We start from the raw sequence: 27,300 nt of genomic DNA on the forward strand, positions 1-27,300 counted from the left end.
TAACAAAGAATTAAGTTTTTCATGAGAGGACCAAACATGTGGATGTGAAATTGCATTTTGTGAGAGAAATAATCGGAAAGGGAGAAGTCAAGCTGGAAAAGGTGAAGACTGATGACAGTGCAGCAGATATGCTTACAAAACCAATCACTAATGAGAAACTTCAACATTGCTTAAGGCTGATAAATGTTGAAGAGCTGAAAGGTCCTTAAACTAAGGACACATAGTGACAAAAGGCACTCGGGTCAATTATGAGACAAGGTGGATATTTGTGAGTGTGTTGTCTCAAGATTGACTAATACACATGGAATCTGATTGGGTGGAGCTGGTCCACTGGCACACAGCTGGGTAACAAACCGAAGAAGCGGTTGGTAGGAGTTGCTAACAGATAATCTCAACAGATTATCTGATATGCGTAGACACACACTGATAGATGCATATATAAGTGTGTGATTTCTCCTGTTACAGCTTCTTCTTCTGTTGTTCAATTTACTTGATCATATACAAGAGATACTCTCTCGGGTTGTATAGGAAGAACAAGTGGTAAATTGTGGGTTGTGTGATTCGTCCTGTAATCTCACAAATACTCTATCGTGCTAATGAATTGAATGCTGCTGGTTTGTCCGTGGATGTAGACAATTGTCGAACCACGTTATATCAGTGTATGTTTATCGCATTTCATATTAGATTCGGTTGATCATTGATTCATTGTGATATTGTGTATATTCAGTGTTGATTCAATCTGAATAATCTTGCATCAAAGACGAAGTAATTCATTTGTGATCGGTAGAAACTTCAACAGTCTCAATTTTTTTTATTTCATTAATTTTGATGGTACGTGTTGTTTGGAATTATTTTAGAAGAATACTTTTTTTAACTTGTAATATTAATATATATATGCATAAATGGTTTAAAAAATGTCGATGATAATGAGGCTCATATGCAGAGTGGAAAAGATGCAATGTCACGATGTTCTTCTGCTTATTTTAGAAAAGAGATGAACAAGCTTGAACCAAAACTCAATGAGAGGCAACAAGCAAGGATCATTAGTACTCCTTTTGGTAAATGGTTGAAAAAGCCTAAACTCTCCATCTACAGTACTAGAGTTGATGTGATATTAAAGAGCTTCAACAGTGACTCTTCATCTTTTGTCTTTGAGAAGGACATTGTCATCCCTTCCACATCATTCGAGTTTTCTTTCGTCCTTGTTCTACCTCATGGGGGCCAACCTGTAAACCAAGATCTCATAACAAAGTCACATTTTTTATTACGTTATTTTGCAGAGATAGCAAAGCCATGAGGAAAACGATTTATGAAAATCTCTTATTATTAGCTGAATCAGATGATGAATCGCAATTGGATGATTTTGTTAGAATATTTATTTTTTTGCGTTGAATTGCATAGTATTCCGCTAAGTACCTATTTGACACCCCGGTTTGTATTTTCATACATTAATGATTTGCCAAATTTTTTTGGATATTCATGGGGAGACACTGCCCATAGATTTACGCGATAAAATTTCTGCACATATCGGGAATTCGGAGGAGCAATAGGAAGGAAAACAATATACTTGGATGGTTGTGTTGTCGGGATGATGGTGAGTTTTTGTTATTTTTTATAACTAATATTATATTATAACATTTGTATCTTTATTTATGTAAGCTTGGGTGTACGAAAAAATTCCTTCCTTAGGAGTTATATTCGGATCTCCACGTACATATCCACGTTTGTTTAAGTGGGGTGAAAGCAAGATCCCGATAGAAGTTGAATACGCGGAGACTTTGCTAAAAAGAATTCCTCATACGAAGGTATTTTGTTTCAAGAATATTTTTATTATAGCAAAGATGACATTTTTTTTATTTCTAAAAAGTTTTTGAAATCATTACATTTGGTGAGTAATTGAAGTTATTTGGTCATAGATGGAGAAATGTAAAAGTAAACAAATAAATTCACCAAATTTATTTTATGATTTATTGAGAATTGGTGTTGATTTTTTTAGGTGTTCAATTTTCAGATGTCATTTAAATGAAGGACGATGAAACAACATGCAAAATTAGGATATTGGAAAAACTTGTGGAAGACCAATTCCATGATATTCAAATACTCAGACAAATGTGTTGTCAAAGTAATGAAAATATGACAAAGGATGTGGTGGTGGTCGGGTAGATGTTAAATTTGATGAGGGAAAAATGATGATAAGAATGTTTTTTTTTGAAGATTTTGACACAGATTTAGGTGGATACAATGAAGTACACCATGTGGATGTTGTGACATATTTGATTAAATGCGATGATGTTGGTTTCACTAAGTTGGAAACATTTTTTAGGATGGATAATTTGATTTCGTGTTTTGTATGGATAACTACCTTGTAGTATTTTCAGCTTTATGTTGTCGAGCTTACGTTAATTTTGATAGTAGAAGTACTTATATTGAAACTATTTATTCTGTTCATGCACTACCAAATTCTTGAAATCCTGAATTCTTGATTCTACTGGTACAATAGTTGCAGATAAAATAGCAGATCAACTCATCACCATCATTTTATTACTCCTAAACGAAGTCATTATCATAATAATTTCCAGCATAAAATAGGTTAAATCCAGCATACAACACAAGCTATTTTGGAATACTTTGTATTCTATTGTGTATATAAATCTAGAATTTGAACATACATATCGTTGTCACGCCTTATGTCTGCCCAACTTCTGCCTTGACAAAAAACAGAAGAGGTCCTGGAACATGGCGTGATCACGCCTTGTGTCTGCTCAACTCCTGTATTGACAAAAACAGAAGAGGTCCTGGAACAAGGCGATCATGCCTTGTTCTAGGACCTCTTCTGTTTTTGTAAAGGCAGGAGTTAGGCAGACACAAGGCGTGATCACGCCTTATTCTAGGACCTCTTCTATCTTTCTTCTTCTTCCATAACTTTATGTCACTGCAGGAATCAAGCATTGGCGCATAACTTGTGGCCAACGAGAAATAAAGTAATATTGAAATGGAATAATAAATGGCCGAACCAATTTTTTTTTTTAAAAAAAAAAACAAATTCCTGTGAACAGTAGCGCACGGCTGCACACGCAGTGCTGCTGAAAACAGAAGCTCGCGCGCGGTTGTGCGACATCCTGCGCAATCGCACGTGCGAAAGCAAAAAATGCAAAATTTGAGCATATTATATATTATTTCCCACATAAATTAAGTTAAATTCCGCATACAACACCAACGATTTAAGCATATTATATATTAAATTGGGCACACAAAAATATCATTTGACCATAAATTAATGGGGAAAACACAAGCATGAAAATGCAAACTCAAATCTCGATTTCATGATTAAGAGTTGGGAAACCAACTATTCACCATCATTTTCATACACACAACACAAGTGTATATCATAAATATTTTCAGCATAAATTAAGTTAAATTCGGCATACAACACAAACGATTTAAGCATATCATCTATTAAATTGGGTACCTAAACATATCATTTGAGCATAAATTAAGGGGGGGAAACACAAGCATGAAAATGCAAACTCTTATCTCCATTTGATGATTAAGAGTGGGGAAACCAACTATTCACCATAATTTTCAGACACACAACACAAGTGCATATCATAAATATTTTCGGCATAAATTAAGTTAAATTCGAGATACAAATCAAACGATTTAAGCATATTATGTATTAATTTGGGTACCAAAAAATATCATTTGAGCATAAATTAAGGAGGGGAAGCAAATGCATGAAGATGCAAAGCCATATCTCCATTTGATGTTAAAAGTTGAGAAACCAACTATTCACCATCATTTTCAGACACACAACACAAGTGCATATCATAAATATTTTCGGCATAAATTAAGTTAAATTCGGCATACAAATCAAACGATTTAAATATATTATGTATTAAATCGGGTACCTGAAAATATCATTTGAGCATAAATTAAGGAGGGGAAGCAAATGCTTGAAAATACAAACCCTTATCTCCATTTGATGATTAAAGTTGAGAAACCAATTATTCACCATCATCATGAGACACACAACACAAGTGCATATCATAAATATTTCTGGCATACATTAAGCTAAATTCAGCATACAACACAAACAATTTAGGCATATTATGCATTAAATTGGGTACACAAAAATATCATTTGAGCAAAAATTAAGGGAGGAAACACAAGCATGAAAATGCAAACTCATATCTCGATTTCATGATTAAGAGTTGGGAAACCAACTATTCACCATAATTTTCAGACACACAACACAAGTGCATATCATAAATATTTCCGGCATAAATTAAATTAAATCCGGCATACAAATCAAAAGATTTAAACATATTATGTATTAAAAATATCATTTGAGCATGAATTAAGGAGGGGAAGTAAATGCATGAAGATGCAAACCCATATCTCCATTTGATGATTCAAATTTGAGAAACCAACTATTCACCATCATTTTCAGACACACAACACACGTGCCTAGCTATCATAAATATTTTCGGCATAAATTAAGTTAAATTCAGCATACAACACAAACAATTTAAGCATATTATGGATTAAATTGGGCATGTAAAAATATCATTTGAGCATAAATTAAGGGGGAAAGCACAAGCATGAAAATGAAAACCCATATCTCAATTTGATGATTCAAAGTAGGGAAACCAACTCTTCACCATCATTTTTATGCGTGAAACATGTCAATATAATAAACATTTCTAGCATTAAATTAGTTAACTTCATTATAAAACGTAAATATTTTAAGTATATTTTGTTTTCAATTGAGTATATAATGCTAGAATTTGGACATATATTAGGCGTGCGTAGGTGCACAATCGTGCCCAGCAACAAATGAACAGAATGGGGCGCGCACCAGCACACGCCCAGCAGAAAAAAACCAAAATGGGGCACGCCAACAGCAAAAGAACAGAATGGGGGGCGCACCATCTCACGCCCAGCAGCAAAAAAACAGAATGGCAGCAAAAGAAAAGAATGAGGCACACACCATCGTGAACTAGCGCACGCCCAGCAGCAAAAAAAAGAATGGGGCACGCAACAAAATCAACAAGGTAACAAAACAGTGAATATATTAGTTGACAACAATCAAGGTTACATATTGCTAGGACACAAATGACATGAAAATAAAACATTACAGAAAATATGCAAGTCCATGTTTCTAACACAAGTTATACCTAAAACACAACAAAAAGAACTAAGACTCAATGAACAAAAGTCCAAATTAATTAATATCACAAGTACATGACTTGACCAAAAACCATAAAATAAAAGTGAGTCTCGCAAAAGGATCATAAAGGCAATGCTGCATCACCAATACTAGTACACCCGGATCGAGTAAACCTTGTTGTTGACGTGGTCTCTCAAATTCTTTATTCTACCATCCTCCTTTTCCTGTGAATTGGAAAATGTACAGTTGTTTTCCTATCAATCATTAGATAATGAGACACAAATATAGGAATATAAGATTTTTACTTATACGTCAAAAAACTCAAAATTAAGTTAACAAAACATAACTCAAAGGCTAGTTAATGGGTCATTAGCCACTTCGTCGATTGTTGCCTCTCTTATGAAACCAACCACATTTGAACACCCGAACAACTACTTGTGATGGTATCCTTTCAGTTCTTCTTCGCCCCGGTTGGCTTCAAACATCGGGGGGGATTGATTACTAGTGCATGATTGGCATTGTACTCATGCATCTCAAACGTAGGAATCGGATTTAGGATTCCTTTGTAAGTTTCACGATATAACTCCATCGTAAAGTATTTGTCACAAAAAACATATAAAGACACTGATTTTACTCTATTGCACCACATGCGTGCTTGCATGGAAGTTTGTTAAGCTGCCAAGCTCTACATGAACAACTCGTAGAAGATAAATCAACAGCAAATGATTTATCCTCATCCACGACCTCAAAACTCCAACCACATGCCTCACGCACTTGCAAGCTACGAGATTCAGCATATGTTTTTGCCCAAAAATTTTCCTTTGATGGACTCAATCTTTTATCAATCCTCATTGGCGCTTCACGTCGTTTGTGCATCATGTCCATAATTTGAATGTGTATGTGGTCCACCATGGCCACAATAGGAAGAAATCTTGCTGCTTTCACCCAATTATTCCAACACTCAGCTATATTATAGTTTATTACACCCCATCGATTTCCAGGAAAGCATGCATTTGCCCAAATTTCTGGATAAGAACTTACTATAAAGTCTCTGGCAAGTGGAATTGACGCTATTATATTGTTAATATCCATTTCAAACTCCTGCCTTGATGGGGCATATGCAGCTTTTTTTAAAACAGATGACCAGTGTTTCTTGTTGTGAAGTGAGTATCTTCGCATGACCTATATTAAATAAAATATAAAACATGAAAAAAAAACAAAATACACATAAAAATATTTTAAAAAATTGTTTCCCAACAGAAATATACAATTATTTACAAACATGTTTCACGAAATTATCTACCAAATGGCGCAGACAATACGCATGATGACTGCTTAGGAATATTAACCCCACAACCTTGATAATTTCGGGATGCCTATCGGACAAAAAAGTGTACTCATCGAACCCCATACAGTTATGTAAAATCAAAGCACCTTTAAGTTGGAAACAAAACCATCCCCAGTTATCATCATTTTCAGCATCCACAACTAAATATGCTAATGTAAAAAGATCATCGTTCGCATCTTTTGCAACAGTAACTAAAATATTTCCCTTGTATTTATTCTTTATATGAGTGACATCCAAGAAAACCAAGGGCCTAACAAAAGCATTTGTACATGCATTGAAACAGATAAATAATCGTTTAAATTTTTTACTTAGAAAGGTCAATTTCACACTCAACAATACTTCCAGGATTAGTTTCTTTGATGACACGAAAATACCATATTAATCTATCATAAGACCAATCATATGCACCATGAATGTTATGCATAGCCAATTCTTTCCCTTTCCCAACCTTGTGGTAACTGAGCTCGACCCCATACTCTCTTTTTATGTCTTTCAACTTCATACATGGTCTATACGATGGCTCTCCCCTCAATCTCTCCATCACAACATTAGAAACCCAGGCAGCATCAGTTTTAAGACGTCCTCTACTACGTAGATTGTCATCTCCACATGTATGGACTAGATTACATTCTCTAATGCTAAAAAGATTATCAGATTTGTATCTTGAAACATAAAATCTCCAAGAACAATTTTTTACACTACATACAAGAGTAACCTTCTCATTATCATTCTTTCTATACGAAAAAGAATGTCTTGTAGCAATTGCATAATTTTTAGCATACACTCAAAATTCAGCAGAATCCTTGAACATTTGACCCTTTCCATGGATGCAATTACTCCAAACATTTATGAATTTTTTAACAAACCAACTTAAAGATGACCGTCATTACTACTCACTGTGCATCTTCAGATTCAATCCTATTTTAAGTAATGTAAAATTTTGTTAACACTTACATTTTGTACCTTTTAAGAAATTATTAATACAACACATGTCAAATAATACTTATGTTCTAGATAACAATGTAAATGATCAGTTAGTTGAAAAATATAATTGACACATCATCTAGATTCACAAGAAGCACACTCACAATAGATCTCCATGAAAAATACAATAAAAAAATGTTATCATAAGTAGTTGCACTCTGGAAATGCATTACCAAGAGAAAAAAAAACACCCCAATTCATGTGGAAAGTCAAAATTAATACATGAGTTTTTACTTCCCAATATTATGGCCTCCTATTTGGTCTTTTCTAACTGCCATCATTTTAATTATTGTCAGTTCATAGATATGTAGTGAAGATGGGTCACGATAAGGATGTCATCATCTTCATTCAACGTCACATACATCTTCTGATGGGTGGCCAGATACTACACGGTAATAGTTTGTGGGGAAATCTTTTTCTCCCAAATTAAGAAACAACTATGTTAAAGAGAAGCCATTAAACATTGAAAATCATATATATAGAGCTCATTTTTGTACTCGCAGCTACTTGGGAACGAAAAATTTGATGACCCAGATCCATATTCCATTTCTCCAAGAAATCAAACAAAAACCCGTGTCAACTAAGTGGTTGTAAATTTCATATGAAAAACATTTTACTAAACACAAAATTATAGACAAAAAAAAATCACACAAAAACTAAAAAAATGTTCTTCATAAACTTATCCATAAAACATTCACCAAATCTAATAAAACTATTATTAAATCCACTAATAGTATAGAAATAAAAGTACATAATTAAAATATAATACGACGAAGTAAAATCAGCGATAACATACGATTTAATAACAACACTAAAGTATAACAAAGCTCGAATTGAACCAACATGATATGATGAAACCAACATAAATCAAATTGAAACTAGAGACAATTAAAAAAAATGTACAAATCGATTACATCAAGTACAACAACACTACAACAACAGAATAATAATATACACAACAAAAAAGTTACATATTGACAATACATTAAAACAACAAACCACAAACAAAAATCACCCATAAAATTGCACAAACGGACAATAACTAATAACAATTCCAAAAAAAAAAATTTGAAGTATAACCTCCGAAAAAACAATAACATGCTGATGAATAGAACTAAAATAAGTTCTAACCTTAAACCAACAAAAACTCAAAAAAAATCCAAATTTGTGGTTGGCGATTTTTTTCCCAAATTCCCCTATATATAACACTTGATGTTTGGATTTATTAGGTATAATATTAGGCCCATTACCTAGATGTTGAAGTCTTGGAATTTACTAAAATTATTCGGTTAAATAATTTAAAATAATAATTATATATATTGTTGGGTGCAATAATTGTCCCTGCTTGGTAGAACGATCAAACCATGGTGCTTGAGCTGCTGTGCAATTTAAAAGATTTGAGTTGCACCTTTACTAATAGTTATAGCTTTTGGTAAATCGGCAAGCGCTTGGTCCTACAATTAGTATCAGAGCCAAGGTCACAGGTTCGATTCTCATTGATTGCAAGGAGTGCAATTATTGTGAGGGAGATGGTTGGATGCAATAATTGTCCCTGCTTGGTAGAGCGATCGAACCGTGGTGCTTGAGCTGCTGTGCGATTTAAAAGATTTAAGTTGCACCATTATTACTAGTTATAGCTTTAATTTTGGTAAAGCGGCAAGCGCTCGGTATATATATATATATATTTGATATACGGCATACAGATGAAATGTCACTTACCTATTGGATGTCTAATTTTCTATGTTTAATCACATTCAATAGGTAAGTCTGACATCATCGGTACTCACATATATATACACTAGCATATCAAAATTATATATATACACATACATATGTGGGGCACTAAATTTGATAAAAGTATCAATATTTAAAATTGTGACTAAATCCTTTTATTATCTGAAATGAAAGAGTAATTATAAACACGTGCCCAAGACTCGCAACTTTATGTTTGCGAAGATATTTATTGAAAATAATTTTCAGAATATACAATCAACAAAAATGCTTATCGAATGCCTCCAATCAACTATTAAATCATTTTTTTTTTTGGAAATAATGTATCATATTTTCGAATGTAATAGGATTCTCGCCACAAATATTGTAACTATTATGCCAACTAATTACTATTAATGTTTGGCTTTGACTCAAATTTTATGGGTTAAAAGTTAATGCACTACAAGAAATCTCCTGAAAAGATCGAAGATATGTTGGAAATACTTTGAATATTATGATTCAATATTTTGAATCAACAACAATGAGTTTTTGTGACGCAATTTCTCAATTTTTATTTTAGCAAATCAATGTTTTCCAACATTGAGGGGAATGAATGTAGAAGTTGAATGTATAATTGGGAATGTATTGTCTTTTTCTATATATCCATGTGAAATATTAAGTGAACCTGATATTCAAAATTTAATTTTCAAACACATTCTTTGATACATATTTTTATAGATGAGATATATATTTTACTTGTTGTGAATAGTAGAGAATATAGAGAAGAGAGAATGATTTTTGTGTACTTTATTCATCATTGGAGACCTCTATGTATAGAGTAGATTTACAGAACTTGAATAGGTAACAATATCAATAATCATCTATAATATCTTTTCTATAACACTCCCCCTTAGATGATTATCGACTCATTAAATTACTTCTAAGAGATGTGGGAGTTCAAATGTTGCCTCGTTAAAACCTTGTCAGTAAAAACCCAATGGGAAAACCTGAACGAAGGAAAAAGAGTACAACAATAGATACTCCCCCTAATCTCAATCATCTGAGATCCTTCAACTGATGCATCCATATCTTGTGCACCAATTTCTTGAATGTTGAAGTTGGTAATGCCTTTGTAAATAAGTCAGCTACATTGTTGCTTGAGCGAATTTGATGGACGTCAATATCACCATTTTCTTGAAGCTCATGTGTATAGAAAAACTTTGGTGAAATATGCTTTGTTCTATCACCTTTGATGTAGCCTCATTTTAACTGCGCAATGCAAGCAGTATTATCTTCGAATATTACTGTTGGGTCATCTTTGGCTGTTGGGAGTCCACATGATTCTTGAATATGTTGTGTCATAGATCTCAACCACACACACTCCCGACTTGCTTCATGCATTGCAATGATCTCAGAGTGATTTGAAGACGTCGCTGTTAAGGATTGCTTCACCGACTTCCATGATATAGCAGTGTCTCCTCGTGTAAACACATAACCTGTCTGGGATTTAGCTTTATGTGGATCAGAAAGATATCATGCATCTGCATATCCGACTAAAGGAGACTTTGATTTTGTCGAATAAAATAATCCCATATCAATTGTACCCCGAAGGTAACGAAATACGTGTTTTACACCATTCCAATGTCTTCGGGTTGGACATGAGTTATATCTCGCTAAAAGATTAACAGAAAATGATATATCTGGGCGAGTACAATTTGCGAGATATGACAGTGCACCAATGGCACTTAGATATGGTACTTCTGGACCAACGATTTCTTCTCCATTTTCAGGTGGTCGAAAAGGATCTTTGTTAGCATCAAGTGATCGAACATACATGGGTGATGCTAATGGGTGTGCCTTGTCCATGTAAAAGCGCTTTAATATTTTTTCAGTATATGATGATTGATGAACAAATATTCCCTCTTGCAAATGTTCAATTTGCAATCCGAGACAAAATTTTGTCTTTCCTAAATCTTTCATCTCAAACTCATTTTTCAAGTAATTGGCAGTTTTAGTAAGCTCTTCTGGAGTGCCAATAAGATTTAGATCATCAACATATACTGCCACAATTGCAAAACCCTCATCTGTTCTTTTTATAAAAGCGCATGGACAAATAGCATTATTTGTGTATCCTTCTTTTAACAAATATTCACTAAGACGATTGTACCACATGCGACCAGATTGCTTTAATCCATATAAGGATTTATGCAGTTTTATTGATAACATAGCCTTGGGTGCTTCACCATTTTCTTTCGATAGTTGGAATCCTTCAGGCACTTTCATATATATATCACTATCAAGTGAACCATAAAGATAAGCAGTTACAACATCCATAAGTCGCATATCAAGAGTTTCTGATACTGCTAAACTGATTAGGAATCGAAAAGTAGTGGCATCCATCACAGGTGAATATGTTTCCTCATAGTCAATTCCAGGTCTCTGCGAGAAACCTTGGGCTACGAGTCGGGCCTTGTATCTTACAATTTCACCATTTTCATTCCTCTTTCGTACAAAAACCCATCTGTATCCTACTGGGATTACATTTTCAGGTGTTCGTACTACAGGTCCAAACACTTTATGTTTTTCTAGTGAGTCTAATTCAGTTTGTATGGCCTTCTTCCATTTTGGCCAATCATCTCTTTGTTGACAATCCTTAACGGATTGTGGTTCTGGGTCTTCATCATGTATGATGTCAAGGGCGACATTTAGGGCAAAGACAGTGTCAACAATCGTATTATTTCGATCCCACAATTTTCGAGATGATATATAATTTATTGAAATCTCATTATTTTCATGAGAATTTGATTCTTCAGGAATAATATTATCCAAGTTTGGTTCATTGATCTCTCTTACTATATCATCCAAGATTTCTTCTTCGGGAGCTTTTGAATTTTCTTTCTCTTGTACCTTTCTTTTTCGAGGTACAATATCCTTTGAACCAATTGGTCGACCACGCTTCTGGCGTATTTTAGATTCATTTGCAGGTTGAATAATAGCTGGTCCTACGGGGACATCAATTTTGACAGAGGTATTCTCTGCATGTATATGTGACTTTGTCACATTCTTTGTATTAACAAAAGCATGGGGCAATTGATTTGCAATTCTTTGCAGGTGAATGATTCTTTCAACTTTTTGCTCACATTGATTATTTCGAGGATCATAATGAGATAGTGTTTTCTCATTCCAACAAATCTTGTGTTGTTCTTCGGGACATAACTTTATTTCCCCTAGATTTGGAAATTCCAATTCATCGAAGTGGCAATCTGCAAATCTCGCAGTAAACAAATCTCCTGTTAAAGGTTCCAAAAATCTAATAATAGATGGTGAATCATATCCCACATAAATCCCAAGTCTACGTTGTGGGCCCATTTTGGTTCACTGTGTAGGTGGGAGAGGGACTTGTACTGCACAACCAAATACTCGAAGGTGAGAAACATCAGGCTCTCGACCATAAGCAAGTTGTAAGGGTGAGTATTGGTGATAATTAGTTGGCCTTATACGAATCAATGATGCAGCATGTAATATGGCATGTCCCCACACAGATGATGGAAGTTTGGTTCTCATCAATAATGGTCTAGCAATTAATTGCAAACGCTTAATGAATGACTCTGCTAAGCCATTTTGTGTATGGACATGAGCAACCGAATGCTCAACTGAAATCCCTATTGACATACAATAGTCATTAAATGTCTGCGATTTAAATTCAGCAGCATTATCAAGACGAATTGTCTTGATTGAGTGATCTGGGAATTGAGCTCGTAATTTAATAATTTGCGCAAGTAATCTAGCAAAAGCTATATTTCGAGTTGAAAGTAAACTAACATGTGACCATCTAGTAGACGCATCAATCAATACCATGAAGTATCGAAATGGTCCACATGGTGGGTGTATAGGCCCACAAATATCCCCATGAATTCTCTTCAAGAAGGTTGGGATTTCAACATCAATCTTTGTAGGGGAAGGTCTTATAATTAGTTTGCCTTGTGAACAAGCTACACATGGATAATCATTGTGTAAAAGAATCTTCTGGTTCTTTAGAGGGTGTCCATGTGAGTTAATTATTATTCTGCGCATCATTGTTGCCCCAGGGTGACCAAGTCGATCATGCCATAATTTGAAGCTCTGTTGGTCAACAAACTTCTGGTTTGTGACAATGTTTGCTTCGACTGTTTTTATTGTTGTAAAATACATTCCAGAAGAGAGTGCACATAATTTTTCTTTTATCTGCTTCTGGCCAGATATAATAGATGTTATGCAAAGGTATTCGAAATTATTTTCATTTAATGTTTCAATATGGTATCCATTTCGGTGGATGTCTTTAAAGCTAGGCAAATTTCTACTGGATTTGCTTGCATATAGGGCATTTTCAATATATAGGCTTGTATTATTTGGTAAAATAATTTTTGCCTTTCCATCCTTCAATAATTTTTGATGCACCCGATATTGTTGTAACATTATTTTCAGCTAATGTTAACTCCAAAAAAATACCTTTTAATTTGAAGAATGGTATGTGTTGTATCACTATCCACTAAGCATTCATCCTGACATTCCATCGTTAATCTAAAATAAAAATATAATTCAATAAGCTAAATTCAATAAATAATGTGTAAAGCTTTCAAATGAAATATTTTATTGAATAATGAAAACATTTATTAAATAACAAAATAAACCTCCATGACAAATCCTAAACATGAACTGAACATCAAAATAAAAACGAGACCACGATAACCTAATAAACAATAGAAATTCAAAGTAGGAACAAGACCAATGAAAGTAATTACTTATTATTTTCTAACACACCACCACCAATCAAATTATCTATATTTCCATCTGGATCAGCAAAGAAATCAGAGACGTCCAAGTGAGTTATATCAATTGGATCATCATTGTCCACAAAATTTATCTCCATTTTCCTTGATTGATTTTTGGTATAGATCCACAAGATGTTTTGCCGTACGACAGGTACGAGACCAATGCCCTTCCATTCCACATCTATAACATTTTTCTTCATATACTTTGGAACTCTTCTCCTTTGCTTCTTCATTATTGGAATTCCACTGCTGGTGGCTTGTTTTATGTTTCTTTCCATTTTGTTGCTGATAGTATCTTCTTTGGCCACGCCCACGCCCACGCCCACGCCCACGTCCACGTCCACGTCCACTTTCATTGTTATGATTTTTAGTGGAATTAGCATTCACTTCAGGAAATGCAATTTCATATTCTTCAGGAAATGTAGTTCCATTTGCTTCAGGAAATGGTGTGGATCCAGTTGGGCGCATTTGGTGATTTTTCATGAGCAGCTCATTGTTTTGTTCAGCAACTAGTAAGCATGAGATGAGTTCAGAGTACCTTTGAAATCCACGTTCACGATATTGCTGCTGCAGGAGCACGTTTGATGCATGAAAAGTGGAGAATGTTTTTTCTAACATGTCTTGATCAGTGACTTTCTCTCCACAAAGTATCAGTGTGGAACTAGTCTTGAATAATGCAGAGTTATAGTCATTTACGGACTTAAAATCTTGTAACCGTAGGTGCATCCATTCATATCGGGCTCTTGGGAGAATTACAGTTCGTTGATGGTCAAATATTTCTTTTAGATTTTTCCAAAGCTCTCGTGGCTCTTTCACAGTGAGATATTCGACTTTCAACCCATCATTGAGGTGATGACGGAGAAAAATAAGTGCCTTTGCACGGTCCTGCTGGGACATTTCATTTCCTTCTTTTATTGTATCTCCTAAATTCATAGAGATAAGGTGGACCTCGGCATCCAAAATCCATGATAAATAATTTTTTCCAGTCAAGTCAAGTGCTTCAAATTCAAGTTTGGTGATGTTCGCCATTGCAACTTAAAAAAAAGTAAAAATTATATAATTAGAATCATGACATAAATAGAGTAAAATTGCATTACTATTATTGAAAATAAATATTATAACAAATTATGCATGTTACTACTTTTACTATGCAATTTTGAAATTTTGTTATTCTATTTGTTAAACTAACATCGATGCAGGTGTACATTGAGATGTGCTCAATTAATAATTTATGTATCTATTACAAATTGCACTAATTACAAATTGTAGCATTATAAACTAAAGAAAATAAAACTCTTTTACGCACAATTATTCTAAATACGTAAAACAAATATCACAGAATCCTGCCCAACTTCGTAAACAAGCCATATATTTCTTGAAAAGGAAAAAAAAATCCAACACTTTGGACTTAAAGAAATTATAAGAAAATTTATGTCTTAAAAAAAATTTACTCCCACACCTAGAATTTCACAGTTCAAGGATTTCAAATACCAATAATTTGTTTAGATATACAAAATCCAAGTAAATTTCAAATGAACTTTATACAAATTTAAATAATTTCAATAGCATCGGGGATGGATTTAAAATACATAGAAGATGAGATAACTTGAAATCAATCTATTAAATCGTTCTAAGATAAAATCATCAATTCAAAAATCGTTAATCAAAATCAAATTTATCCATTCAAACACAATAAAAAAAATATTTTCGGATCCTCAATCGAAAATCTAAAACTCTTTTTTTTTTATTCTATAATGTCGATTAATTTATCATTTCAAAATGCTTCTAAAATGTTGATACTTTATCTAAGTTGAAACATTAAAATTTTGTACCATAAATTAAAGCCAATTAAATATTTTTTTTTTGGTCCAATTGATATCAAATATAGTATTGTGATTGACTCAAAAATTATCATAAAACTAGTAAATACTAGTATTCACACAAAATTTTAGCGACTAATTAAATCATCAAAATCCAAATAATATAAATCTTAAACAACAATACATTTATAATCAATATTCTTCAAGAATATTGTCGAAACATATGATAGTTATCTAAATTCTTCAGGAATACGATAACATTATATTTTATATCAATATTATTCATAGATATGGATAGATCTTTATGATTTTATATCAAGATTCTTCGGGAATATTGATAAATCTTATTCATTAATATTTTATTCATAGATCTATCAATATCTTCAACATAAAGTCGTGTTGTGCTACTTCAGGAGCATCAACATAAAATTAAAAGTTGTGCTTCTTCAGGAGCATCAATATAAATCTATAATTTGTGCTACTTCGGGAGCATCAATATTAAATCTAAATATTGTGCTTCTTCAAGAGCATTCATACAAGAATAAGAATAAATTATTTATAAATTTTACCTTGAAGAGCGCTCGTGCTGATAACGTGTTGTGAATAGTAGAGAATATAGAGAAGAGAGAATGATTTTTGTGTACTTTATTCATCATTGGAGACCTCTATTTATAGAGTAGATTTACAGAACTTGAATAGGTAACAATATCAATAATCATCTATAATATCTTTCTATAACATTACTCTTATAATTGTTCATTGTGATTTGAATTTTTTTGTTTTCTCGTCTGAAGTGTTGTATTTTAATTGATTTTAAATGTAAAACCCAATAATCCCTTCAAAAGAAATGAGAGCATAACTAAGATATCAAAATTAAGGAAGTTGATCGTCTTGAAGAGATTATGATATAAATAATAGTATACACTTTAAGATATTTATATATCTGAAAATTATGAAATATATTGATGTCTAACTGCAAGGTCTTATCTTATTTTACTTGCAAGTAAATCTAAAAAAGGCCGGAAATATGGTCGACCAAAAAATTCAAAAGATTTTGCACCTTGAAAGACAAAAAGAAAAAAAAAAAGATTGACAATCAATATAAATAATGTTATTCCTGAAAAATAACAAACTTATAAAAAATGAGATTTTAACAAATTATTTTAATTTGTTATTTCAACACTGTGACATCAAAATAAGATGGTTCTTGATAATTATTTTGTTCACATTGTATCTTTTTAAATATAAAAAGTGCCAAAAACTTGTGTGAGACGGTCTCACGGGTCGAATTTGTGAGACGGATATCTTATTTGGATCATCCATGAAAAAGTATAATTTTTTATGCTAAGAGTATTACTTTTTATTGTGAATATGGATAGGGTTGACCCGTCTCACAGATTAATATCCGTGAGACGGTCTCACATGAGACCCACTCATAAAAAGTAATAAATATCTAAAACTTAAGTTTTTAGGGATTGTCAAAAAAGTGATTGACAAATGACATGACTATATGGGCTAATATTAGCCCAAAACATCTCAAAAAGACCCACAATTTGATCAAGAAAAAATATTTTCACTTATCATGAATGTGTTGACTAAACATTAACATACACAAAACAAAAAATCAATTAAATTTTTGAAGTATTGAATAGAAAGAATATATTTTAATTAGTCATAGTACACAATATTTTTCTATATATAGATATGTTACACCATTGATGATTGTACTCTTTTCTTTCATATATGGTTTTTCAACTGAGTTTATCATCAAGATTTTAACGAAGCAACAACGAAGCAACACTTGAGATTCCATGAAGATCCCAAGCAACCATCTTAAAACATAAATAACTATCTAAGGAGGAGTGCAAGATTTTAAATATAGATGATTATAAAAATAGATTTCCGATTAAGATAGATATCTCAAATCTTATTTATCTATAGATTTATATTTTGTAATTGTACCCATTAATGAAAAGAATTCTCATTATGAATGAAATAAGTTTGAGTCATTCTTGAAATTCATTTTACTCTCTTCTCTTCTCTTTAAATTTATAACAATATTATTTAATTGCTCGTATGATTCACTTTAAAGTAGTCATTTTCTCGTATAAAATATACTTCAAAAGGATAAAATTAAAACTACGAGGTAAGTTGTGATCATAGCTACTTTCTAGCAAATGACTTGGTCATATATGGCAAACACAATTCACCCAAACTTAAAAATAATAAATCATGTTGTCAAAATTTACAGGGCAAAAACTTGTGTGAGACGGTCTCACGGGTCGTATTTGTGAGACGGATCTCTTATTTGGGTCACCCATTAAAAGTATTACTTTTTGAGTGAGTCTCATGTGAGACTGTCTCACGGGTCATAATCCGTGAGACGAGTCAACCCTACCCATATTCACAATAGAAAGTAATACTCTTAGCATAAAAAGTAATAATTTTTCATGGGTGATCCAAATAAGAGATCCGTCTCACAAATACGACCCGTGAGACCGTCTCACACAAGTTTTTGCCTTACTTTTTAGGCAAAAACTTGTGTAAGACGGTCTCACGGATCGTATTTGTGAGACGAATCTCTTATTTGGATCACCCATGAAAAAGTATACTTTTTATGCTAAGAGTATTACTTTTTATTGTGCATATGGGTACGGTTGACCCGTCTCACGGATTATGACCCGTGAGACGGTCTCACATGAGACCCACTCTACTTTTTATGCTAAGAGTATTACTTTGTATTGTGAATATGGGTATGGTTGACCCGTCTCACAGATTATGATGCGTGAGACGGTCTCACATGATACCCACTCTCAATATTCAATGCTGTTAGGTATCTGTTCCGAGTTAAATGGACAAAAAATAAAGAAAATTTTATATATAATCTATATCAAATTAAAGAAATTTCAACAATAATTATAGTGAATTTGAAATGCTTACAAGATAACTAGGTATTTTTGAAATTTATTCTTCAAATTCTTGAAAAAATAAAATATATTCGTCCGAATCAAATCCATCGAGCGCGACCAGGATGAAAATAAAATGAGAATATTTATCAAATAAGCTTAAATAGATTAAAAATTAAAATTAGATTATGTATAATTAAGTGAACTTACACCGTTTTTAGGGCTGAACATTCAGTGAAATTTTGTAGAATAAATTTGGCGATCAGTGGTTTGAGGTATGTCCATTTTGGAATAAAATGAATGACAAAATCATGTCCATTTTGATTTGCTGCACATCTACCGTGCACACTTATGTGAGCATCGATGAGATGTCACTCACCTATTGGATGTGATGAAATATAGCAAAATTGCTTATCCAATGGATGAGTGAGATCTGAACGGTGTTCACATAAATATACACGGTAGATGTGCAGAATATATATATATATATATATATATATATATATATATATATATATATATATATATATATATATATATATATTTATATAGATCCAATCTTGGGGAAAGGGTTCACATTTGTGGCAGTGGCATTAAATTAAGCAATAAATTCGAAAAGTCAGATGTTTCAATCAAGATTTGGGACCTAAATTATTTTGGCAAAAACTTGTGTGAGACGGTCTCACGGGTCGTATTTGTGAGACGGATCTCTTATTTGGGTAATCCATGAAAAGGTATTGTTTTTTATGCTAAGAGTACTACTTTTTATTGTGAATATGGGTGAGGTTGACCCGTCTCACAGATTAGTATCCGTGAGACGGTCTCACATGAGACTCACTCAATTCTTTTAGGGAAAGATAAGGGATTGAATGCAATAATTTCGCCAAATTTTCGATGGACTAATTGATATTTTGATGTAAGTTCAAGTTTGAGATCATACATGTTAAAAATAAAAAATAAAAATAAAAAAACAAAGATATTGAAAATTGAAATTACAAACACAAAGGACAAGATATATTTATGTGATGATCAGATGATAAAACTTCATGGATATAACGTTGTCGAATTGATTCATGAATCGAGTTCAAGTCACGAACATGAGCTCAATGTTTATTGGAGTAAGTCTCTTTTGAGACGGTCTCACGAATATTTATTTGTGAAACAGGTCAATCCTACCGATATTCACATTAAAAAGTAATATTTTTTATGGATGACTCAAATAAGATATTTGTCTCACAAAATATGATATGTGAGACTGTTTCACACAAGTTTTTGTCTTTTGGATTGAGTTTCGACTTTTATGTGATAATATAATATAATATAATATAATCGAATATTATTATTATTTTCGGAATCAAGAAATTATATCGATGACAAAACATAAATAAACAAGATCTCAATATTATGTGGTGCAATTCATATTGTGAGGTCAATAATTGCAACGTGGTCTGTTTCTGACCGTTGGATCGAATTTTGGCATGGCCATATTAACACTTCCACTGGTTGGTTGATATTAAATAAATAAATAAACAGTTTAATTTAAATAAGTGAGCTATTGTGAGCTAACATTTCCCGGACGACTCAACTACTCTTTGCAACTGGTTGATAATAAATAATTAAGACAAAAATTTGTGTGAGACGGTTTCATGGGTCGTATTTGTGAGACGGACATCTTATTTGAGTCATACATGTAAAATTATTACTTTTTATTGTGAATATGGGTAGGGTTGACACGTCTTACAGATTAGACTCGTGCGACGATCTCACATAAGACTCACTCTAGAAATTAATATTATTATGGTAGAAATTATCATCTAAATTTAAATACTAAAATTGGTCAGATAAAAAAAAATTTAAAAAAAATAAATCATTGACTTACTTAGTAGAAAATAAATTTAATTATTTTATCATATCTTCACGTCTTTACCATCATCATCTGCATTATTATGATTATTACCTATACTATAGTCTATATGACATTTGAACCACGCAAAAATTTTCCATGGTCTAATTTTTAGATTTCCCAGAATACCCCTCTTAGATTTTTTTTTAAAAAAAAATCCCAAATTTTTAAAACTTATTAAAAATAAAAAAATTAATTTTACTTTCGAATATTTTAATATGAGTATTTATTAAAAGAATGATCGAACATGCACAACTAGTTATTATTATGGGCAAAAACTTACGTGAGACGATCTCACAGGTATTATTTGTGAGACGGATCTCTTATTTGGGTCACCCATAAAAGAGTATTATTTTTTATGTTAAGAGTACTATTTTTTATTGTGAATATGAGTATTGTTGACCCGTCTCACAGATTATGATCCATGAGACGGTCTCACATGAGACTCACTCATTATTATATTAGTAGAACCTTTTGAAAATAGAAGAAAGAAAAATATAGAAAGATTTATTCATCAAACTATTTTAGACAAATTCAAGTGTTCATTAATCCGTTTTTACACAACCACTTCTGACACACACGCATACCTCTTATATGTTTTCATGTTGTCAATTTGACCAAAATATTTGTGTATCAGCTCGATTTTTTTCATATTCTATATTTAAATTTATCCTATATTATAAATTTAAATTAAAAATAATTCATTGATGTTTAACCCAACCTTAAAATACTTTTAAGAAGTTTCACCCGGATCCTTACAGCTTGTTGGGATACTTAAAATTTTGGATTTGGATTTGGAATTAGAATTGGATTTGAAAATTCATGGATTTGAACTTTCATCTTGTGTTTAGATTGAAATTTAAAAATTCTATTTAGAATTCATTTTTTATTTGGAAAAACAAGATTTGAATTGGAAAATTAAATTATTATTGAATAAAGAATTGTTTAATATTGATGACAACTATAAGAATAGATATCAAAAATCAAATATGCAAAATAAAAAATAAATAAAATTGTCATTTAATCTAATAATTACGTAAAAAGATGGTATAAGGATAATAAATAAAAAAATTGATTGTTTTTAGTTTTATTCAAATCCAAGCCAAATCACATCGAATCTGACCAGTTTTGAGAATGTTTGTTTATACACAATGAAATCCAGTAAAATCTCTTAAAATCTAAATCTATTTTTAAAATCCAACTAACCAAACGATTAAAATCAAGATTTACAAATACAAACCTCCTCGAATCCTTCCAAATCATTACTTCCAAACATAGGGTTAGACTAACTTCCAAACATAGGGTTAATTTTGGAAAGGTTTGTTTATACACAATGAAATCCAATAAAATCCCTTAAAATCCAATTCCACTTTTAAAATCCAACTAACCAAACGATTAAAATCAAGATTTACAAACTCAAATCTCCTCAAATCCTTCCAAACATAGGGTCAGACTAACTTCCAAATCATAAAAAAAAAAAAAACAATAAATTGTAATTATATATTTCTAAAATAATAAGAACATTGATTGATGAGACAGAAATTGATATTTATACATAAACTCCAGTTCCCCGACACACAAGATTCATAAAAAAGAGACATGTTGGCGTATAAGACCAAGAGAGATGACGCTGATTTTGAGAAGTTGACAATTTATCAGTCATTTTTTATAATTTTTTAAATTTTTTTATAGAAATAAAACTAAGGCTAAAATTAATTCATGTTCATTTATTTAAGTCAAGAGCCTAGCAAAATGGTGGTTGATGACTTCAAATTAATGCCCTTCATTTTTTCCTCCAAATTTGTGGATATAACTTTTGGGAACGTCAACTTGAATTTATTTTATTTAATTTTAGTATATGCAACTATACTCGTGTTCCCTATTATTTCGTTTATCTAAAATTACCTATGTACGCTTTTATTTTTTTTATTCGTAAGTTTATTTTACATCTCGAACGACCATGATCGGAATCGTTTCTCCCAAATAAATTTGAACAAAACAATTTCAAAGAATTTGTTGTGGAAGAAAAAGCGTGAGGAGGTTAATGTCGAAGATGAAATCTTTCGACGCTCAAGTCAATATAAAAATGGAGAAGAAAAATGAGTCGGGGTATTTTTTTTAAAAAAAAATTTAAATTCGTACGTTAATGAAGTGTCATGATCTTTATTTTAAATGAAGATGCTTAAAAAAATAGAATTTTTATTTAACCAGATCCATATTCATCTCGATAATAGCAAAAATATATATATATATATATATAATAGTACAGTTATGTGACCAATTAATTATAAATCGGAGGACCGAAAATTAATTGATAATTGAAATTCAGACAGCCAACCAATCTGCGGTCATTATATCATTAAAATGGAGAACACATCTATAAATATTGGGCATCATTTTTTGCTTCAGGTTTCAGCCATCGTGATTCCCTGCAGTAATTAACATGGATTAAATTTTAAAATAAAACATAATTTTTAAAATAAATAATTTTTGTGTAAAAAAATGTCAAATAAATTTTTTAATCAAAATGAAATTAATGTTTTGAGTTTTTATTTTATCATATTTTATTTTTTAAAAAATAATATGATAGAGAATTAAATATCATATTTCATTTTTAAAAAATAATAATATGAGGGAATTAAATATTTTGGGAGAAAAATAGCGTGGATATAAAAAAATAGTTTGTAGACTTTTGTGTGTTTAAAAGTCTATATGTATTCAATTTAGACTTTATATACTCTATAAAAATTTAATGATATTAAAAATAAACTTTATAGAGTTTTTGAAAGTCGTGAATCTTCAATCTTGACTTTTAAAAATTCCACGAGTTTATAAGTACTTAAAATATCAATAAACTTACGGATGAACTCTGTAACGAAATGGCAATCAGGGATACGAAATGGCAACCCCTCTCAAACTTACGGATGAACTCTGTAACGGTCATGTCTCCCTGCCTCAGGGTCATGAACTCCCTGGTCAACCTGGAACGCACCTCGTCAGTAAAATATTTGGAGTAGAATACCTCTGTAAAGCGCGTCTAACTCAGAGTAGCCACATTCAAGGCTACAGATGCTCCTTCCCACCATAAGCGGGCGTCTCCTCCAAACAGATAGGTCGCACAACGAACTCTGTCCTCATCTCCAAGCCCCATGAACTCGAAGATAACCTCAAAGGACTTAATCCAGCCCTCGACAATCATGGGATATGTCGTCCCTGAGAACTCCTTCGGTCTCATATTCATGAACCGCTCATAGGTAGCCTCAGGGCACGTCTGCCTGCCTACCCCAGCATTGTTCCCCGCAAACTGTGCGAAGAACTGAGTCATTCCGGCTAGCATCTGGGCGTTCATGTCCGGTGGAGGGGTGGTGGTAAATCTCTCTCCTGCCTACGATCCTCACCGTCCTCATGACGATGTTCATCATCCCTCACGCGCTCAGAAATGCGTCTAGGAGACATACTGTTCCATACATAACCCATACGTAACTAACATGCATAATTTCTATTATTTCTTTAATTTTAAATAAATGATGCATAATCATAATCTTGAAAATAAATTATTTCATGAAAAAATGCTGTTAAAATATTTCATGCTTTAAACGAAATGCGTAAACGTAAAACTTACAGACCGAAGACGTGACTTCATGAGCTTCTCGAGATCAGTAGTAGTACAACACTTTACAAGAACATAGGCTCTGATACCAACTGTAGAGGCCCGTATTTCGTATTTGTAAATTTGCGGAATTATTTAAAAATTTTATTTTTAAATAAATAACATGTCTCATTCATAAAATAAACTGATAAAAAGATTTAATGTTTTAATATAACAGCGGAAGCAAGTATTGTTTTCAAACCACAACTTAAAAATAATTCTTCAAAGTAAAAACTGAGTTGGAGCATAAATAGTAAATGATAAAAATGAGGTCCTCGGGTTCCTACTACTGCCGACCCAAGCTAGCTCACTGGTCCCCGCCCTCAGTCCCGACCTCATCAGTACCTACAACAATCAAGTCTAGTGAGTCTAAAGACTCGGCATGCATATATCGTGAATAACAAGTAAATATATCATAAAATTTCGCGTAACATAAAAATATCGTATTGTAAAGCGTAAGGTGAAAATCTTGTCATGGATAATTATAAATACGTGCATATCTGAAAAGCATACGTAAAAACTTTGCTTGATGGAGCTCTTTCATAACATATCATATCGTAATTTTTGGTAGAGATAATGTTTTACGCAAGTGGCCCATAACATAACATAAATTGTCTGATCAGACTAAACCACAGTATACTAGGTGATAGAGATCACCACAGCCCTTGGACTGGATGTCCGTACGCATATATAAACATAAACCGGTCGTAAGTCACCGGGTGAAACAATCCCATAAGCGTAAGTTGGCCACAAGACATATCGCATATATCTCAAAAATAAACATTTTATATATTATGTACGTAGTATAATTAAAATCATGTTTTTACCAAATAAGTTGGATCGTTCCCAGGCTCGCTGCGACGTAATTCTAACATGAGGACATGCAAATAAACTTAACATAACCGACACTTCATAACGAACTAAAAACGAGACAATTACGCCTAACAAACTTAGTATTCAACAATGATTTCGTACTAACTCAAACCAACATCGAACTATCGTTTAGTCATGATTAAAATATACCTAAAATGATGGAAAATAAATCTCTAGGGCTGTAGTACACGAAAAATGGGAATGGAGGCCAAAATCATGAAACGCTCTTTCGAGAGTCACTTTGGCATATTACACCGTAAATTCTCGTACGACTTCTAAACTTAACCAAATCATGAACGGCCAAAAACATGACCTTTCTAACTCATTGAGGTACTGTTCAGTTCAAGGCCATAGGTTAAAAGCCAACCAAGAACTTGTATATGACCTCTGAACCGATGACAAAGTTGCTGTCAAATTACAATCGCGGCACTTGTGCTTGCATCGCTTCGTTTGCGAGGCTATTGGCCATTGGGTCTTGAACCACCGATCAGAGCCTCTTCCCAACATCCTAAGGTGCGGTTTGAATCATGGCTAAGGGCCCTAGGCCAACCACAATCCAAGAAAACACCAAAGACAATCCAAAGCTTCACCCGAGAACACATACTGCACGCGTGGGGTGTTGCTTTGATTTTACTGTCATTTTCAATCCAGTGGCCATATGATCGACCATGGCATGATCTAGACATCACGAGGTATTGTGTGAACCATGGCTAAGGGCCAGGAGCCAACCAAGATCCACCCCGAACTAGTTCAACTGACTAGTTCGGAGCATCAGTCAGAATATTTCAGTTGAAGATCAAGACAAACTCTTTCTAGGGGATTCCAGCTATGCACAAAGGAACAAAGCAATCAGTCTAGAGAGAACTCTTCACAGTCACATCAGCTTAGTTTAGAAGTTTATTTCCCTCTGTATGTGAGAACATCCTTGTTCAGTTCTCACACACAAACACTCTCACCACCTCCCGAATATAGCCTTGCACAAAAACGTTAAAGTTGTCAATGTAGTCTTTGACACATAGACGTTAAAGAAGTGTTGGCTGGAAGGTGCTGCCTTCAGTCTATGCTAGGAGTTCAGTTAAGCAGTGGGTAAGTCCTAAGCTTGGTGGGTTTGTAAAAAAAAATGTTTTATAAATCAAAGTCTTCTAGTGTATCCTACCCGAGGTGGTAGAAGAGGTGATGTAGGAGCAGTTGAAGTCTCCGAACATCCATAAACATATTTTGCGTATATAATTGATTAACTGTTGTTTTCAAACTGTTTGCATCAGCAAGAGTATCCGTCAGTTCAGTTGTCACTATAACTGAACTGGTGAATGCAAAAATTGATCTACCCCTTTTCAGTTATTCAGTTTACATAAGTTAAATCGTTTTCAAATATAACAGCTTTCTTCACGAAAGATTACTTCGAGTATTTTCCGCTTGGTCTTAAAACCAAACTTGATTTAATTCATCAGTATTATAATTCTTAGAATACGAGCTATTGCAGCTCATTGGAAAATGTAGTGTTTGAAGCATCTTCTTGAAGGTGCTAGCACACGATCCTTCAATTGGTATCAAAGCTAAATGTTCTAAGAAGAAAATTTGAAGAAAACTATGTTTTAAATTATTTTACTTTAAAATAGTTTCAAATTCTATTTAAAAGTATTTGATACAATTTTCATAATTATTTGAAAATGTTTATATATCACTCTTTAGCAAAGAGTTGAGAGGATTGATACTGCAACTAACATTGTCGCCACTTCTCTATACTCTTAGCTTCAAGGTTTAATCAGCCTGCAGGGTAATGAGTTTCATCTGCCAAGATGCACAGCTAAATTGTCCAATAAAAAATATTTGAGTTGCGAGCCAACCAGTTCAGCTGACATACAAAGAAAGCTTAGCCATGCTGGGATGTTGGATGATTAAAGTGGAAGTTAATCATCAATAATATTTCGCCGCTTCATTGATATATCAGATCAATGCGGGTCAGCATCAATTGAGTTAATTTGAGTCTGCTCGACCTAGTAGCCTGCAAAGAAGTCAAGTTCAAGGCAGTTTAACTTGTTTCTCTAGCAAATTGAACTCACAACCAGCCAGCTGTTCAAATTATAAAGACAACCAGTTGCTGAATTATCCAGTTTTGTCATACA

At 32.9% G+C, this 27,300-nt stretch overlaps 1 protein-coding gene and 1 long non-coding RNA gene across 3 annotated transcripts in view; one reads left to right on the top strand and one right to left on the bottom strand.

Moving 5' to 3' along the window:
* LOC140808735 (7-deoxyloganetin glucosyltransferase-like) overlaps positions 1-27,300 on the top strand; it is a 44,039-nt gene that overhangs the window by 10,230 nt on the left and 6,509 nt on the right. The window lies entirely within an intron of this gene.
* Positions 5,056-7,910, bottom strand: LOC140809769 (uncharacterized). Its single transcript, XR_012113172.1, has 2 exons — positions 7,737-7,910; positions 5,056-5,394 (listed from the first exon to the last, which is right to left on the bottom strand). It is a non-coding gene; the product is annotated as an uncharacterized lncRNA (long non-coding RNA).

The sequence above is a fragment of the Primulina eburnea genome, chromosome 13 (assembly GCF_022965805.1).
Source record: "Primulina eburnea isolate SZY01 chromosome 13, ASM2296580v1, whole genome shotgun sequence".
Lineage (NCBI taxonomy): Eukaryota > Viridiplantae > Streptophyta > Magnoliopsida > Lamiales > Gesneriaceae > Primulina > Primulina eburnea.